The sequence below is a fragment of the Rhincodon typus genome, chromosome 19 (assembly GCF_021869965.1).
Source record: "Rhincodon typus isolate 14 chromosome 19, sRhiTyp1.1, whole genome shotgun sequence".
Taxonomy (NCBI): domain Eukaryota; kingdom Metazoa; phylum Chordata; class Chondrichthyes; order Orectolobiformes; family Rhincodontidae; genus Rhincodon; species Rhincodon typus.
The window spans coordinates 31,241,579-31,258,981 of NC_063350.1; the positions used below are offsets into that span (position 1 = coordinate 31,241,579).

Below are 17,403 nucleotides of genomic sequence, written 5' to 3' on the forward strand. Positions count from 1 at the left end.
TTATTTTAAAGTAAAACTTTGAAATATTTCAATACATCCTTATGGCTTTTATTTTAAAGAAGTGGTATAATGTTCGTCAGTAGCTTTGCAGCGAAACCTATCCTCGTATAAATCAGCTTATCCCAGTATTGATCAGAATTCCTTCACAACAAAGACAGAATATACACTTGTAATTCATTCTGTCTCTAATGATGCTACTGGTTGAATGTTTTCAGAGTCTTCTATTTTATTTCAGATTTCTGACATTCACAGCTTGAGAATACTTACTTCTGGAATATTTATCTAGTTTTTATAGCTTCTAATGTACCAAATACATGTATACCCTTTTTTCCATAGTCAATAACAACAGAATGGATATTTACCAATACATTTATAGCAGTTCACTTTGATCATTCAATTTAAGTTCTTCTGAATAATTCAACTTTTACACAATGTATAGACGCTTACTATATTCTTTTACTGTGCACAATGAGAAGTTATGGGAAAAATTATTTTTATAGAGTTACAAGGTGTAGCTTAATGGAACAGCGGTCAATTTGAAAAATACTTCGATAGTATAAGGTGCCAAATGATTTATGCTTTGCTTTGGGCTTGGAATGAAGAATATGATCTGAGGAACTATTCACCAGAGACTGTCTAAGGACTTTACTACAGTATTACAAAAGATCATTAGCAGGCGCCTGGAGGTTGAATGATGATGGATACTTTGTAAACCACGGTAAAGAATGCCTTAACTAAATTCTGATCAATTCCAATTTAATGGCTATAATAAAGTTAGTGTTAAGGCTAATGTTAATAATATGATGAGCAACGTTTTCTTCCGAAGATGACAGGTTGTACAATAATGAATTTGAGGTTATGCATTCGTCATGAGTTTTAGCTCAATAGAGCTATTATGGCATTTGTTGAAGCTGAATGTTCCAGATGGATGAAAGACAAATATTCACTTTTGTTTTGGTTTTATACCCTTACTTTTTAGGTCTATTCGTATTTTAAACAAGTAAAAACAAAGTTACATTTCTGTAATAATGCCACATACGTGAAATAGTTCTAATTGAACAAAAAGTAATTCTGACACTTAGTCTATTAATTATTTCATGTTAATTTAAATGTAGTGTGATAGTAGAAATATGGCGTATCCCCGTATTGATCAGAATTCCTTCACAACAAAGACAGAATACACACTTGTAATTCATTCTGTCTCTAATGATGCTACTGGTTGAATGTTTTCAGAATCTTCTATTTTATTTCAGATTTCTGACATTCACAGCTTGAGAATACTTACTTCTGGAATATTTATCGAGTTTTTATAGTTTCTAATGTACCAAATACATGCATACCCTTTTTTCTATAGTCAATAACAACAGAATGGATATTTACCAATACACAGGTATGAATGTATGTTTGAAGGAACAAGTGCAGAGCACTGTGAATGCACAGTACAAATCTAAGTTTGGAAACCGGTTACTTGAGTATATGTTAGTTGAAATTTCACTCTATATTCTTGTTGTAAGTAGTTTCAAAAAATGTTGGCATTGAGTTCCTAGTGTATTCAAGAAATAAAGAAAATGGTGGAGTCATAATATTCTGAGCATCGCATTTCTAAAGTTATGCGGGAGAAAATCTCATGGGGCCAGCTGACCTCCAAGCTCAAGTTTTTCAAATGTGTTCCCTCTGCACCAAATTTCTATCCAGTAATGCCATCCCAAATTGATTCCATTATTACTTTTGTTTTCTTCTTCACAATTGATCTTGTCATTCATGAACTATGAGCCCTTCTTCAACAGTCCCATTAAATCTGCCTTTCAAATTTGTGGTGTTTTTTGTTCACTCACTAGTGCTGACTGCTAATCTACTTTATAAGCAAATGTTTCATGGATCACATTGTTGCAATGTCTACTTTGTGGTCATCATAAAAGTCCAGTATAAAAGGAACAGAATTTGACTTCAAGAAATATATATTTAGTGCAGTATTTAAAAAATCTTGTGAAATAGTCTAACAGATTTATTGTGATAAGTTGATTAGCCACAGTTATTTTCTTCCACTTTATTCAATGCACATATTTGCAGCCTGAAGTCTAAAATACAGTATGAATCACGATGAAAAATTCACATCCAAACCGAGAGCTAGAGGTTTGTGGGATGAAGGGGTGTTTGACTTAAGCAAATTGAGACTCTACCCTCTCTAGAAGTCCCACCCCTCCCCATCAAACTCAAGACCCACTTTGTCTGCCAGGAAACAGGGAATGGGGTTGGGTTGTAGTTCGAACATTTAGGTCATGGAATCAGGTGCATATTTAACAGTGCAATTAATTGCCTGCAACAGATGTAATTTTTTAATGGAGAAGTTGGAAAACATTTGAACCAAATGTCTCAACCTATTGGAGTAATTTGGTGAAGTATGGTGCTATTTTAGAGCAATAAGAGTGCTGTTTGGGAGAGCCCAAATGCCTTTGGGATTGTTGAGAGTAATTATGAAAGTGTATAAGAAAAGGACAATCTCATCGGAATAGTCAAATAATTTAAATTATTTAAATCTGCAAGCTATTTAAAAAAAAATACACTTCCTGCTGTGGGTAAATGCAGTTCCAATAGATGGTTACTTCTGTAAGCCTGGGGACTATATTTATAGGATTAGAACTGCACGACTGATGACATAATCTATCATTATCACAGTGGGAGGTTTGTAAATTCATTGTTTGCTTGACTGTTCAAAGTGATTCAAAAATGTTACATGCAGGACTGTGAATACAACAGTTGTTTTTGTAAGGCATTTGTAAAGCTACTTGAAGGCATTTAAATGTAGTGAATATTTTTTTCTTAAATCAATGAGGTTTTAATTTTAAATAGTGAAGCTGCCATTATGCAATTTTGTTTCATCTGATTTCTGCAAGCTATCTATGGTGGATCTTGGGTAAACTGGCATGCTCTGTGTAATGGCAAAGGTTGCAGGCACAGGTGGGATAAAAAGGTGTAGAGCTGAATGAACACAGCAGGCCAAGCAGCATCAGAAGAGCAGGAAAGCTGACGTTTCCGGTCTAAACCCTTCTTCAGAAATGGCGCAGAGGTGGCATGTTTTAATAATAAGCTTGCAAAAGATTATAAGGGGCTGTGGGAAATGAGTAGATGGTCATGGATTGTCATGAAGGGTATGAGGGACCGTGGGCTGGGTGGAGTAGCATAGCTTGATAGGGAGGATATGAAGCACCATGGAAAGTATTTGGGGGCATGAGTTGTCATGGATGGGGTATGGGGTATGGGGAGTGAGGTGCTGAGTGGTAAGGATTCTTCTGTTATAGCTGGGGAAACACGTCTCATATCACCAAAGTAGCCCTTTGACACAATGTGTCTCACCACTGTGTCCAGAGACAGTGGGCTTGACGCCTGTTAAAACCTACTTTCCCACAATGAAATGTAGAGCACTGAGACACTATCTGTTGGGTTGAGTTAATAATGTGAGCAATGTTCCAGCCTCAACAGGGGGAAAAAAAAAATCAGGTTAAAATGTGTGAGCACAACAATCATATAGAGCCGAAGGGGCAAAATTGCACCAGTGAATTGATGGATGAGATATTAAGGAAGGGTAATGTTGAATTATTGTATTAAAAATAAGTGTTGCAATTTTTGAGGAGGCAGTATATTTCTGGTTAATTTTTTTTTCATTAACCACAGCAATATTTTGCCTATTAACATTCAGTTAAAATATATTTGCTGGGTCATATGACTGTAGGGTTTACTTCAATCAGTATTTTGATCATTTTTATCCTTGTATAATTGTGGCTTATTGTTAATTTTGATTCGGTATATAATATAATTTAAGAGAATGTGATTACATACTCACTTAAGACCCAGATGACAGAATTTTGTGAATCTTGTTCGATTCTGCATTTTAAAAAAAAAAATGCCTGTAGGATCATCATGATTCAAGAAAGTAGCAGTACATTAAGCAGGCTACTGAGATTGGGAGTGTACTTACACAAAGGTTTTGAGGACACTTAACCTGCACTTTCAAACTCCTAACTCTGTAGATTTGATTGTTCATTTGCCACAATATCTCTGTAGCTGTCTTGTTCCTCCTTCTGAGGCCCAAGTTCCCAGTAAAATACATGCTCTCCCTTCTTGGTATGGTTGCTCCCCTGGTTTGAGGAAAGCACTGTTGCCCCAACTATTTGATGGGGTAACAGTGTAAGTATGAAGAAGAGATAAAAATAGAAATTGCTGGAAAAGCTCAGCAGGTCTGGCAGCACATTCTGAGCTTTGAGCAATTTCTTTCTGTGTCTGATTAACTGCATCCGCAGTTCTTCTGGTTTTTGTTAAGTATGAAAAATGATTATAGCAAAACGAGTAAGATGTTGGTTGAACCAATATTTGCTTCCTATGTGAAATAACTCCACAGCGGCCAGTATCCTGTCACCAAGTCACCCTTTACACGTGGAAAGTCCTTGACACTGATCCAGCTTCCTGAGAGCCAGCTGAGTGACAGAACATCTGATAATCCTGTTTATACCTGTCAGCCAGGGCTCTCGGATTGACCCAGATTAACAGCCCTAATCAGGGAACTGTTTTTCTGTGAGGTCCACCTGGCTGACCTTGTTACAATCACTACACCCCTCCCACTCTGAGTCCAAGGACATAGGCCAGTTCTTTTTTTGTTGTTGCTCCTCCTGGGGTGTTTGAGCACCGGGTCAGGTTCCTCCAACTGTCTGTCTGATATGGGCAGCATGTAATGCACAGTAGCTCGTCCCTTGTGCCCGGTGCATCTCGGAAGAAATTCATCTTCCTTTTCAGGTGGTAAAGGCATTGAGGTGGCAAGATCAGCCATGTCCATCTCCGATTCTGAAGTATTTTCAATGCTTGATGGAGAGGGAGAACCTACAGGTTCCAGAACAGTCAGAAAGGCAGTTTCCTGCACTGTTTGCAAGTTTGGTGCTTTCATATGGTCCACGTGCTTGTTCAGGACCATCACAGCTTAACCAAACTTTTTGCATCACTGGACCTGACCTCTCATTGACCATGCCTGTTAGCCGTGTAGGGCTATTCCTGTGGTTCCTACATCTGGCATGGAGTCTACTCCCCATTAGCAACTCTGCTGGAGCTATCCCTGTCGTTGCATGAGAGATGGTCCGATAATCAAACCAGAACTGGCACAGTTTGGTATCTAGTGAAGCTATAGTTTGTTTCTTTTAAGCCTGCCTTCAAACTTCGGAGGCCCCTTTTTCTGCCAGACAATTGGATAGTGGATCGTTTGGAACTGTCCTTATGAATAGCATTCTACTTTAGTAAATACTCAAATTCCCCTCTGGTAAGCATTTTTTTTCTTTATTCCTTAACGGGATGTGGGCTAGGTAGCATTTATTGCCCATCCCTAATTGCGCAGAGGGCAGTTCAAAGTCAACCACATTGCTGTGGGTCTACAGTCACCTGTAGGCCAGACCAGGTAAGGATGGCAGTTTCCTTCCCTAAAGTATATTAGTGAACCAGGTGGGTTTTTCCAACAATCAACAATGGATTCATGGTCATCATTAGATTCTTAAAATCAGATATTTTATTGAATTCAACTTCCACCGTCTGCCAAAGCAGGATTTGAACCCGGGTACCCAGAACATTATCTAGGTCTCTGGATTAACAGTCCAGCGATAATATCACTAGGCCGTCGCCTCCCCCATTGAGCCACTATTTGTGACCAACACTTCTCAGCATCCGTGTAATGCAAAAGATGCCTGCAGTTTTTCTAACATTGCCCCTGTGTTTTGACAAATTAATTCTATGCACGTCCACAATGACCAAGAACACTGAGCCCATGAAAGAACCTGCAGAGTCGACATGTAACCAAGTCTAAGATTTACCTGGCCATTACCATGAATGTGGGGGTGCTGTTGGCAGTAATTTTTGTCCTTGTTCACTCTCTGGGCACTGCCCCACCAACATAGTTATGTCTGCATCCAATCCTGGCCACCAGGCATAACTTCTCACCAACATCTTCATTTTGGAAACCCCTGGATGACCCTGGTGGCGTTTGGCCAGTTTCTTGCGGTGTCCTTTGGTCGGGACAATCAGTCTTGTTTCCCATAATATGCTGACCTGTGATCTGGTCTCTCCAGGTTAAAAAAGGTTCCAATTCTGATGGCACTTTGGTTTCCCCCATCACCACCAATCATTTCAGTTTTCCCAGGACCGGATCTTTCTATGTCCAAAGTCTGATATTGTCAGCTGTCACTGGAAGCGTGTCCAGAAAATTTAAAACCATTACGGACTCTTCCGGTGGTGTATCTGCTAGTGGAAGGTGACTCAGTGCATCTGCATTCACTACTTGGCCTCCAGGACGCAGTTCCAACTTGTAATTATATGCACTTAGTATTAGAACCACCGCTGAATTTGACCTGAAGCTATTGGCGGCACTACCTTGTCTTCATTCAGTAGACCTGGCAAGGGTTTTTCGTCCATTATTATTACAAATTTACATCCAAAAAAAGTCTTGGTAGAATTTCCAGACTCCAAATATGACCGCCAAACCTTCCTTCTCCTTCTGGGCATATTTAACCTTTGCATTAGCCAAACTCGTGAGTACGTACTATTGGGTGTTCCTCTCCATTGAACTATCTTTAAGTTAATACTGCCCCCATGCCATACAGCGAGGCATAGCATGTCAATACCAGATCTCGCTTGGTATCATAGTGAGCCAACACCTGAGAGGATGATAGCTGTCTCTTCAATTCCCTGAAAGTGATGGCTTGCCTATGTGACCATTTCCAAGGCTGATCCTTTTTTAAGAGTTGATGCAAAAGGTTGCCAGGATGGAGGCCAGGTTATATGTGAACTTTCCGTAAGAGTTCACCAGCCCAAGGAAAGATCTAAGCCCTGGTGTGGGAGCCCAAGCACCGTTGGTCACCTTCATTTTATTTTCCGATGGGTATAGCCAAGTCTTGTTGACTCTGTAGCCCAAGTAGGTCACTTGGGGTGCCTGGACACACATTGTTCCCTTCTATGGCATACGCCCACTTAGGAGAAACCTCCAGAGAAATATGTCCAAGTTCTGTAAGTGCTCCTTATTGGTCTCCCCTGTGTTTAGCACATCATCTAGATAAATGTAAGCCCGGGGTAGACCTTGTAAAATATTCTCCATCATCCACTGAAGAATTGCACAGGCTGACAATACCCCAAATAGCAGTCTTGTATATTGGTACAAACCTTTATAAGTATTAATTGTAGCATATTTCTGAGAATCCTCATCTAACCACAATTGCAAGTACGCATGGCTCATGTTCAGCTTCATGAAGGACAGCTCTCCCAGCCAGCTTTGCGTATAAATCCTCTATGGGAGCGATTGGGTATTTATCCAGCTGTGAAAAGTGACTTGCCATTTGTTTAAAATACCCGCAAAGGTGAACGTACCTGTTGAGCTTCATAATCAGCATGACCAATGCTGCGCAATCCACAAACTGACCTAGTTTGATGATTCCTTCACTTTCCAGCCTTCTGATTTCTGCCTCTACTTTTGCCTATAAGGCAAATTGCACTGAGCCTTGCAGAATTGTGGAATTGCTTCCTTATCAACGTTTGATAGTCCCTAGACCTTCTTGAAAATCATCTGGGTCATAAATAGGACTTCATTCAGGCATCCATTTTCTAATCAATGTGTTGAGTCAATGTAGAAGTGAATCTTTCTCCACCAATTTTAACCCATCAAGCTTGGGCCTGAACCTTTTGCCACAATCACTGGTAACTGAACCAGCTGTTTCTCATAAAAGACAGGAACCAAAGTTCTACCCTTCATCTGTAAAAGTTCCCTGGTATGGGTTCTCAGTATATCTGAGGTCTTGAGCAAACTTCAGGATTGGAGCCCAGACCGAATTTTATTGAAGTTTGGTTCTGCGATCACTGAAATAGCTGCACCAGTATTGGCCTCCATTAGAACCAGGTGACCATTTAACTTTTATTTTGGTTCTGATTTGGATGTTGCTAAGTAATTTAATTGTTTCAAACCAGATGTAGATGGACTTTAAAGGGTGGATACTGACCTGTGAGTTCTCTTTACTCAGTTTAGGTCCAGCGGGACTCTTTTGCTGTCTTGAGGCCTGCTTGCTGGCAGCAACTGCAATGGTTTGCCGGCCCAGATCCTGAAGAAAATTTTAACCGTTTGGCTGAGGCTTGGCTTTGTTTCGCAGCTTTTGCTGTGAGCTAACCTAGAATCTCTCTGTTCAGCATATGTCCTTAGTGAGGCTATACAATTGCCTTCGCTCAAGTGGTGTTCCCCAAGCTCAGTCAGATTGAGGGTGTCCATTTCCATCTGAATACCCTGCAACTCACATGCTCTACTTGCCACATTTTACAATGATAAAGCCAGTTGTTGTGCCTGTTTGAAGTCTGTTTGGGCTTCAGTTAGGCACTTTTGCTTGTTTACATCATTAATGCTGCATACCAAAAGGTCTCTTAGCATCTCATTTAAGGGCTAAACCGAAGCCACATGCCTGTGCCAAATTGTCTTAACCTAGTCAAAAATCCTGATATGGATTCCCTTGTTCTCCAGTTGCTGAGTAAATCCAATGGTGTCTCCGAGTTAGAAGTGGCTTGGGGTTGTAATTTTCCTTAACTGAGTCTGTCAACTGTTGAAAGGTTTTAGTATCTGTTGCCTGAGGGAAAGTTAGGTTCCTAATAACTGAAAAAGCTGTGGGTGCACAAGCTGTCAGGAGAATTACTTGTTCCTGTTTCCTGCCCCAATGTCATTTGCCTGGAAAATATAACGCATTCTTTCCACATACTAGACCCAAACTTTGACGGCAGGATCAAATGAGTCATGCTTCCCACTCTTGTTGCCACTGAAGTAACTCCACAGAGGCTGCCATCCATCACCAAGTCACCCTTTATTTACACGTGGAGTGTCTTTGACACTGATCCAGCTCCCCCAGCCAGCTCTGAGTGAACCGAACCCCTCAGACTTCTATTATATCTGTCAGCTTGGGCTCCCTGATTGGAACTGTTAATCTGGAACAATCAATGAATTCATATTCTGAGATCTATCTGGCTGACCTTGTTACAATCACTCTATATATTCCAGATGGTATGGAGCCATTCTGAGAGATGTTTCTTAAAGTGATAGTGTGTAATTGATGAGGAAGACATACTCAGATTTCAAGCTGTAGAACAGAGAGAGCCAAACATATTACAATTCCGGAGACATTTGCTGCCAAGTTAAACTCAAAGCTCTGCTAAACTAACAGAAGTATTATGCTCAAAATTATTAATGCCCGTTCAGCAACGGTTGCCTTTTCTAAAGAATGCAGATACAAGTGTGACAATGAAGCAAAATCTGAAGCAAGAAAGCTATAATTACAAATATTTACCTTTAAAGAGAGACTTTAAGAAACTTTTAAAGGCTTTTTTCAACTTGAATTAAATCTTATTTTGCTAGCTACACTGAGTTACATTCTGAACTTCAGAAAATGTTTTAAAATGTAATGTGTTACTCGATTGTTATGTTTTTGTTTGATTTGCCAAACTCTTAGTCAATGATATAAATTGAAACTAGGTTTATTGTCACGTGTAGTCACATGAGTGCAGTGAAAAGTTTAAAAGTCACCACTTCAATGCAATCTTAAGAACGAGGTACCTAGATACAAAATCTTAAGAATAAATTAGAAAAATAGAGAAATAAAAAGTTCAGCATTACAATTCTTCAAGCAAACTGTGCCGGGACCTTGCCTCAAGTCCGCTCCAAACTCAGGTTACATGGTAGTTTAAGTAATGGAGCAAATTAAAGCCATTAGGAGTTTCCAAAGGAAATACTGATGCACATTATTAATTCATGCAGTCATTAAGAGGCTGCAACTTTCAAGAAAGGATGTGTATTCAATAATCTAGTGCCAGAAATGATAGACATTGATGCCAACATTAGCTCATTAACATTAGGTTACTTAATAAGAGGTTTAGGTTTCAAAATGTTTAGTAGAAGTAAATAAACTTTTTCTTTACATGGAAGGCTTGTACAGGTATTTCTGTTATAAAGTGTGTTTCATTAACGCGAATTGGCTTTAACGTGATTGATATATAGTGGACGCTGCTTAGTTAACGCAAACTTTCTGCTGTACAGGTATAGTGATTTTTCTACAGTGATTTTCCTATAATGCGATTTTCTATAGAGTGTGGTCACACAAGAATGCAACTATCACGTTATAGGAGAAATACCTGTAAATTGAGTTGAAACAACACAAGTGATCGTTTGGTAGCACAGAACTTGAGTTTAAAAAATGTTTAAAAAAAGGACATTTTTGTCAAAACTTTGCCTTGTACTCATCAGAAAAATTTGCAAGAAATATGTTGGCGAAGGAAAACCAATATTTATACTATATGATGTCAGTGCTGATCGACTGGCTGGCAAGTTGGTTGTGATTGTTTGGGGTATTACTATCCAGACTGTACTAGTTAAGTGGTAACTGACAATTAGCGACCAAGCATTGTTTGAATATTGTAGGTAGGCAGGTGGACTTTGATTAGTCAAGGCACTGCCCTGAGAAATAAACCAGAGAATGGCTGTTATATTCATGACTGACTTGATACATGAACAGTGTTTTTATTTTTTGTTTCTAAAGAACACCAAATGCCTTAGTATTGATATTCCAATGCATACAATGCACCACACTGCAAACCTGACTAACAATCCTCAATTGGTCATCAGTATAATTTTTCTTACACTCTGCATTAATCCTCTGGATCATTGCATTGCAAGAAGTCATTTCTTTTTAGAAAAAGGAAATATGTAATTCCGTAAATAATAACTGCAAATGGTGCTTATAAATGATTTAATTAGTTTGAGGATTATGAATTGAATTTTAGTTAAGATTGAAATTTAGAAGGCACAACAAATGATACACAACTCAAAGATACTTTCAAGGTTTTTTTAGTAATTTCTTTTCTCTCTCTCTTTATTGTTGTCTTACCCCCTTGCATTCTAAGTCTGCAGGGTTCTGGTCCTCCAGGACATGTTAAAACTTTTTTTAAAAAGCAGGACATAATTCTACCAAGTAAGTTACATGACCTCATATTTTCTTTCTCTTTTGGAGTGTGATTTGTGACATCAGCTACATGCCATATTTGTAAGCTGTGTTTTGTACATGTGGGGTTCTACAACTGAAATGTGTTCACCAACCTCTTCTAAAGAGTGTAGAAAGCAGTACATACTGACCTTTGGTGATCCTACTAGTAAATAAAGTTGTGTTTAATAGCTACTTTGTTTTTTACCCTGGGTTCAAGCTCCTTGCTCAACCTTCAGTGATCAGATTGGTTGACCTGATTCTCTAGACACTGATGCAAGTTGGTATTGTTGAGGAATAGACTATAATTATGAATACTTTCCTTTCAAAGTGGAAAATGACTTGCAGTATTTAAATTGGTAAGCAGCTCTCCCAATTTTAACAGATGGAAAACTCTGGGCCACACATTCAGAATTTCCCATATATAATCTCTGAAAGCATTATTCCCGCTGATAACAAGCTCAAGAGGTCACGTACATTTTCTTGTCCTCATTATCCCACACTCTCTAAGATTTTTGCAATCAATTGAGCTCAATACCATCCATTTTCTGTGTGGCACATATGCCCTTCGAACATCAAAATAGCATCCGAGATATGGAAACTCGTGGGGCCAGCTGGTCAATGCTGTAGTGATGCAACTGTTAGCATGGGCACTATGAATGCCCACCAGAAATATGTAAAGCAGGAAGACCAATAACAGTGTCAGCAGTCCGTAAATTAGATGAGAGAGGTAAGGTTGCCAGCAGCAATTTGTCAACAGTACTATTGAATGTCCACAATCAGGTCTTTAGTTATGTTAACTAACTGCCTGAAATTTTAGCATGGCTAGCCTCTCTGCATCTGGCCCCACTATCTGTAAAATGCCACAATGATGAGGATGCATTAGAGAGCTGTTCTGTGATTTTTTTTTTTTTTTAATGGCCCCATGCCTCCCAATTCATGGCTTGAAGCTAATAAAATCTTGTCCATTAGATCAGAAGTCCAAAGGCTTGCTACAGTGACAGGTTTGAATGTGAGTTTTAAAGGGAGGAAAGAGCAGCAGAGGAGAGGGGAATGCCGGAGGTTTGGTCCATCCAGCTGAAGGTAGGCCTGTCAGTGGTGGAGCAATTACAGTTGGGAATGCTTGAGAAACCAGAAATGAAGGAGTGAGGTGTTTCCAGAGGGTTGTGGTGCAGAAGGAGTTTACAGATGTATGGGTGGGCAAGGTCATGATAGCATCTGAAAACAAGGATGAGAATTTTAAAGTGAAGGCATTGTTTCACCAGGAGCCAGTGTAGGACAGGCAACACAGGTAATGGGGAAATACAACCTGATGCAATTTAAGACACAAGTGGTTAAATTTTGAATGAACTGACCTATCTCCCTACAAATGGTGCCAAAAGCACAATTTTATTTCCAAAGAGGTGGGACAAGATTGATTCCTGCTGGCCCTGGAGGCATTTCAGAGGTAGCAGTGGAGTAGGACTGGTTTGAAGGCCCACCTCCGTTCTCTGAGATTTACCCAGTTAAAATCCACTAGGTCCTGTAGCCCTCGCCCTCAGAGCTCCTCAAACGTCCACCCAGCTTCAATTCCTCTTCAATCCTCCTCTTCTGCACACAACCTCCCTGTTAATACATCTCCCACTCCCCTTCATATTTCTCATGACCCTGCCACTGCTCCATAACCTGTCCTTGCCATCCCACCCCCTCCATGTATCCTGCATAGCCATTCACCCAATGTCTACAATGTGTAGACTTCAGAAAAATACAAAACTTCAGACAATGTATTGAAGAACTTACTCTCCTGATAAAAGCACTCATTCATGCAACTCATTCAATAAATGTAAACCCCTGAAGTGGTCAGTCTTAAAGCCACCCTGCTGATTTGTATTCTGAACTTTTGAGGTAAAACAAAATAGCCTGTTAAGTAGTAATAATTATAAGAGGCTCAAGAACTTAGATTTTCCATCTGAGTGGCATTCTTAAATATGATCTATACCCTTTCAGAAAGGAAATTATTTTAAATGATCAATGGTCTATTCCAATGTATGCCTCAATCTAAAACTGATCTAATACAATGAATTCAACATGAGGGATAATAACTGCTTTATATTTTAGTCAATTTTGTGAAATATAAAAAAAATTATAAGTATGAATCACACTGTTGTTGATAATATTTCAGAGCCAGATTGAACTCGCTGAGAAATTACTGCTGTCTGATACAACCAGATAAGCGTTTATTGCACCCAAAAGAGAGTACTCTCTCCAGTGTTTTAGTATTGCTATGTTAGTTCAATGGATTAATGCTTTCGAGCATATAGAGAGAGAAATGTCACACAAATGTGTTAAGCTGTCATCTTCCTACTGTAATATCAGCTAAAAGTAATTTCTGGGCTGTTTAAATTTAAAATGTTGGTGTAAGTGTTTTCAATCAGCTCCAGTTAAACTGTTAAAATATTGAAGTACTTTGTCCTTAGAATTACCTATTGATACAAAAGAAATGTACACTCATCTGAAGCCATCACATCATCTTTGCATGTTGTTTTAGTATTTAAACATTCCTGCATTTATGTTTTTATACAATGTTTGAGATTTCAATGGTCCTATCACAAACTTAAATTATGTAACATTATCACCTACATTGTGCGCACACACTCAAATGTTCAATCTAAGTATTATTAATATAAAGCTTTACTCAAAAGAGGTAAACAATGCGACATATTAACAGAACTATTTAAATGTTTAAAAATGAGGTTAGGGTAGGTGAGTGTTTCTTGTGTTTTATTATGTAAGTGGCCTGTAAGATTCAGTTCAGTTACATATAATGGTGTCTTTGTGAAGGCTTGAACATCAATTTTGAAAAGATAATAAAATGCTAAAGCCTTGTTTTTGAATTCCTATTCATAAATGTACTATTTTCAGAAATTTGTCCACAGCAAAACAAATTATTTATTAAATAATGTGAATAATTTTTTGATTTCCTTTATTCATTGTTGTTTAAAATGTGTAGATGTGAGTAGATAGCGGTAGCATAACAGGAGAAGGATAGGTTCCATTGCTGTTTAAAGACAGAATATTCTGAGAGTTGATGAACTGGAGTTAATTGGAAACCGTGTAAAGCTGGATATTCGTTCAATTAAGGTCTGTTCCAAGTGAGCAGCAACATCAGTGCCCAAGGTCCTTGCATCAACTCATCCTGTACTGTGCTGGCTCAAAACGTTCATTATGGAATACATGAAAATTGAGACATTATGCTTTAAAGGAGGGAAAAATAAAGTGTGCTCTAACTTAAATCTATATAGTTTAATACTATAACTTTATTTTGTGTATTTTTCTAATTTCCTCGCATGTTTTTCTTTTTTGGGTGTACTTTATTCATACAGTTAATGATCTACTGAATTCAGGAATTCACCGTGTTGGGTACATAAGTGTCAATCCCTGTTCCCTGGATGAGTGTGAAAGTATGTTATTGTGCCATAACTCCAAGCTAACACAACTTACATTTTAATTGGCTGCTGCCTGTGCCAACATTTGTAGTAACAATGCTACTTGGCAGACTGCACAGTGGGAAGTGGTTGAGTCTAGCAGTCAGACTTTCCCAATTCTGAAACATTCCATCCAATTTCCTCAAGCTGTTGCTCTTAGCCCATAATGTGCAGGAACAGTGATCCCATGTTTGGATTCTGCATTGTTTTCCTATATAAAATTGTGCAGCCACAAGATAAAAATGTGAGTGCCTGTATTTGTGAAAATGGGTGCATAAGTTGCATACGCTAGCATTTTCCAACCCGATGTTCAATGCAAAGTGGGGCATGTTATCTAAACTTTTACTAATGGAATAAATATTCTAGCATTTCAATAGGCATATACTTGTTGACACAAGATTTTTTGAAAAGTTAAATTTCAACTGGAATTTTTCTTTGAGAAGTGTGCTTTAGAAATAAATATTTTATTCTTTTCCCTCTGCACCTGGCAGATGGGCTTCTCTGTCAGATTGTTGTAATTGTCTTCATGCTGAGAGATTTACTGTTCACAGCCTTCTGTTTTCTGCCTCCTGACAGAAATCTAGCTAAGGATTTTCTGGCATTTGCAAAACCAGCAAGCCACACAGAATGATAGAAAATGTTTTCATGCTTCCTGACTTTTTTACATGTGCTTGCATCAAAATCAAGCTCCAGAACTGCCTTTGTGTTGTGCCTGTTATGCCTATAATATCTAAGTCTCTGCAGTATTACAATCCTGTAGGGACTAATAACTTTAACTTGAAATTCACTTTCTTTTAAGTCCTGAAGGGATAACAGAAGATTCGACATTTTAAGCCTTTCACTACAATAGCAAATTAAACTGACGAAACATAATTTTAATAGACAATTTACACTTTAGACCAGAAAATAGAAACTTTTTCCTTTTTGTTTTACGGTTAGTATTACTGAAAGTTCAACTTTGCACTCTCCTTTACGTATACGTTCAATTCTTGAGGAATCCGTGTTGCCGAACAAAGAGACCTGGGGTGCAGGTGCATAGTTCCTTGTAAGTGGAGTGCAGGTAGACCAGATGGTGAAAAAGGCATTTGGCACACTTGCCTTCATTGGTCAGGACGTTGAGTGTAGGAGTTGGGATATCATGTTGCAGCTGTACAGGACTGGTGAGAGCATGTTTAGAATACTGTGTACAATTCTGGTCTCCCTTGTATAGGAAGAATGTTGTTAAACATGAGAGGGTCCAGAGCAGATTCACAAGGGTGTTGCCAGGGTTGGAGTGTTTGAGCTATGGGGAGAGGCTGTATAGGCTGGGGCATTTTTCCCTGGAATGTTGGAGGCTGAGGGGTGGCCTTAGAGGTTTATAAAATTATGAGGGCAAGGATAGGGTCAATAGCCAAGGTCTTTTTCCTCGGACGGGAGAGTCCAAAACTAGAGAGTATAGGTTTAAGGTGAGAGGGGCAAGAGTTAACAAGGGCCTGACGGGTGACTTTTTCACGCAGAGGATGGTGGTGTATATGGAATGAGCTGCCAGAAGAAGTGATGGAGGCTGGTACAATTACAACATTTAAAGGGTATCTGAAAAGGAAGGGTTTAGAAGGATATGGGCCAAATGTTGGCAAATGGAACTAGGTCAGATGGGATGTCTGATCAGCGTGGATGAGTTGAACAGAAGGATCAGTTTCTGTGCTGTATAACTCTGAGTCTGACACTCTAATTAATATTTAGCGGTATAGAGCACAGTCCTGAAGACTTTAGTTCCAATTTTCTTCTTTTCCAGCCTGGAAAAATTTAACTCCAGAACTGTCCTGCATGGTACAAGTTTTCTTGTTGCTACGTAAAGCTGGAAAAATCTTCCAGCCTTGTACCTCCACTTAAACTTTGGCCCAAACAATCCCATCCACAACAATACCCCTCCACTTATCGCAGACTCTTGTCTCCCCTTCTTTGATTCTCTGTCTCCATTTCTAGTAATAATCTTTAAGCCAATATACACGATAACCCTAACAGCTCCCACAGCTACAGAAAACTCGTGTGTCAAAATCTGATAACCTAAAACTCAAGTTTGTTATAACAGTGTGGAGCTGGAGGAACACAGCAGGCCAGGCAGCATCAGAGGAGCAGGAAAGTTGACACTTTGGGTTGGGACCCTCCATTTTCTGAAGAAGGGTACCAACCCGATATGTCAACTTTCTTGCTCCCCTGATGCTGCCTGGCCTGCTGTATTTCTCCAGCTCTGCACTGTTATCTGCAGTTCTTGCTATCTCTGACTCAAGTTTGTTAGCTGTTCTGCTGGTAGAATAGGAAATCTCTTTCTCTGCCCAATCCTGCAGGAAGGGGAAATCCTCCTGGTAAAGAGGCTGGGCCATAAGGAGTTCATCTGCAGTGATGGATGGTTGGACTGACTCAAGACAAGGCAGAGCATCATCTTCCATGCAGTAAGCAATGAGGATGAGACAGTTATGGCAGCAATGACAAATGCTTGGCAGCAGTATGGTCTGGTTCATGTCCTGAATGTGGATGCACCAGGCTGTATTCAATGGGTCATCCTATGCCATTCTCACTATGTCTAGCTTGAAGCTGCCACTTAAGACATTTTCCCCTGCCTTTTCATCATTCCAAAGGAACTGTTCACTCTGTGGTAACAAAAACAAGAAATTGCTGACAAAAGTCAGCAGGTCTGGCTGTATCTGTAGGGAAAAAAGCAGAGTTTACGTTTTCAGTCCAGGAAAAGAGCTCTATTTATGTTGAAGGTGAGATTGGGGGAGGGGTGGGGGAAGGTGTTAAGGGAAAGTCAAGTGGTTAGGTGGAGGTGGAGCTCAGAGAGATGCAAAAAAGACTGCTAATCGAGATTATGGACAACAGGCCAGGACAAAAGGAAAAACCAAAAGAACTATGGATACTGTAAATCAGGAACA

General features: G+C 39.3%; 1 protein-coding gene across 1 annotated transcript in view; it reads left to right on the forward strand.

Annotated features, from left to right (window-relative positions):
* The window catches only part of LOC109928319 (extracellular sulfatase Sulf-2-like), a 299,004-nt gene that overhangs the window by 161,282 nt on the left and 120,319 nt on the right, over nucleotides 1–17,403 (forward strand). The gene's annotated exons all lie outside the window — the stretch shown is intronic.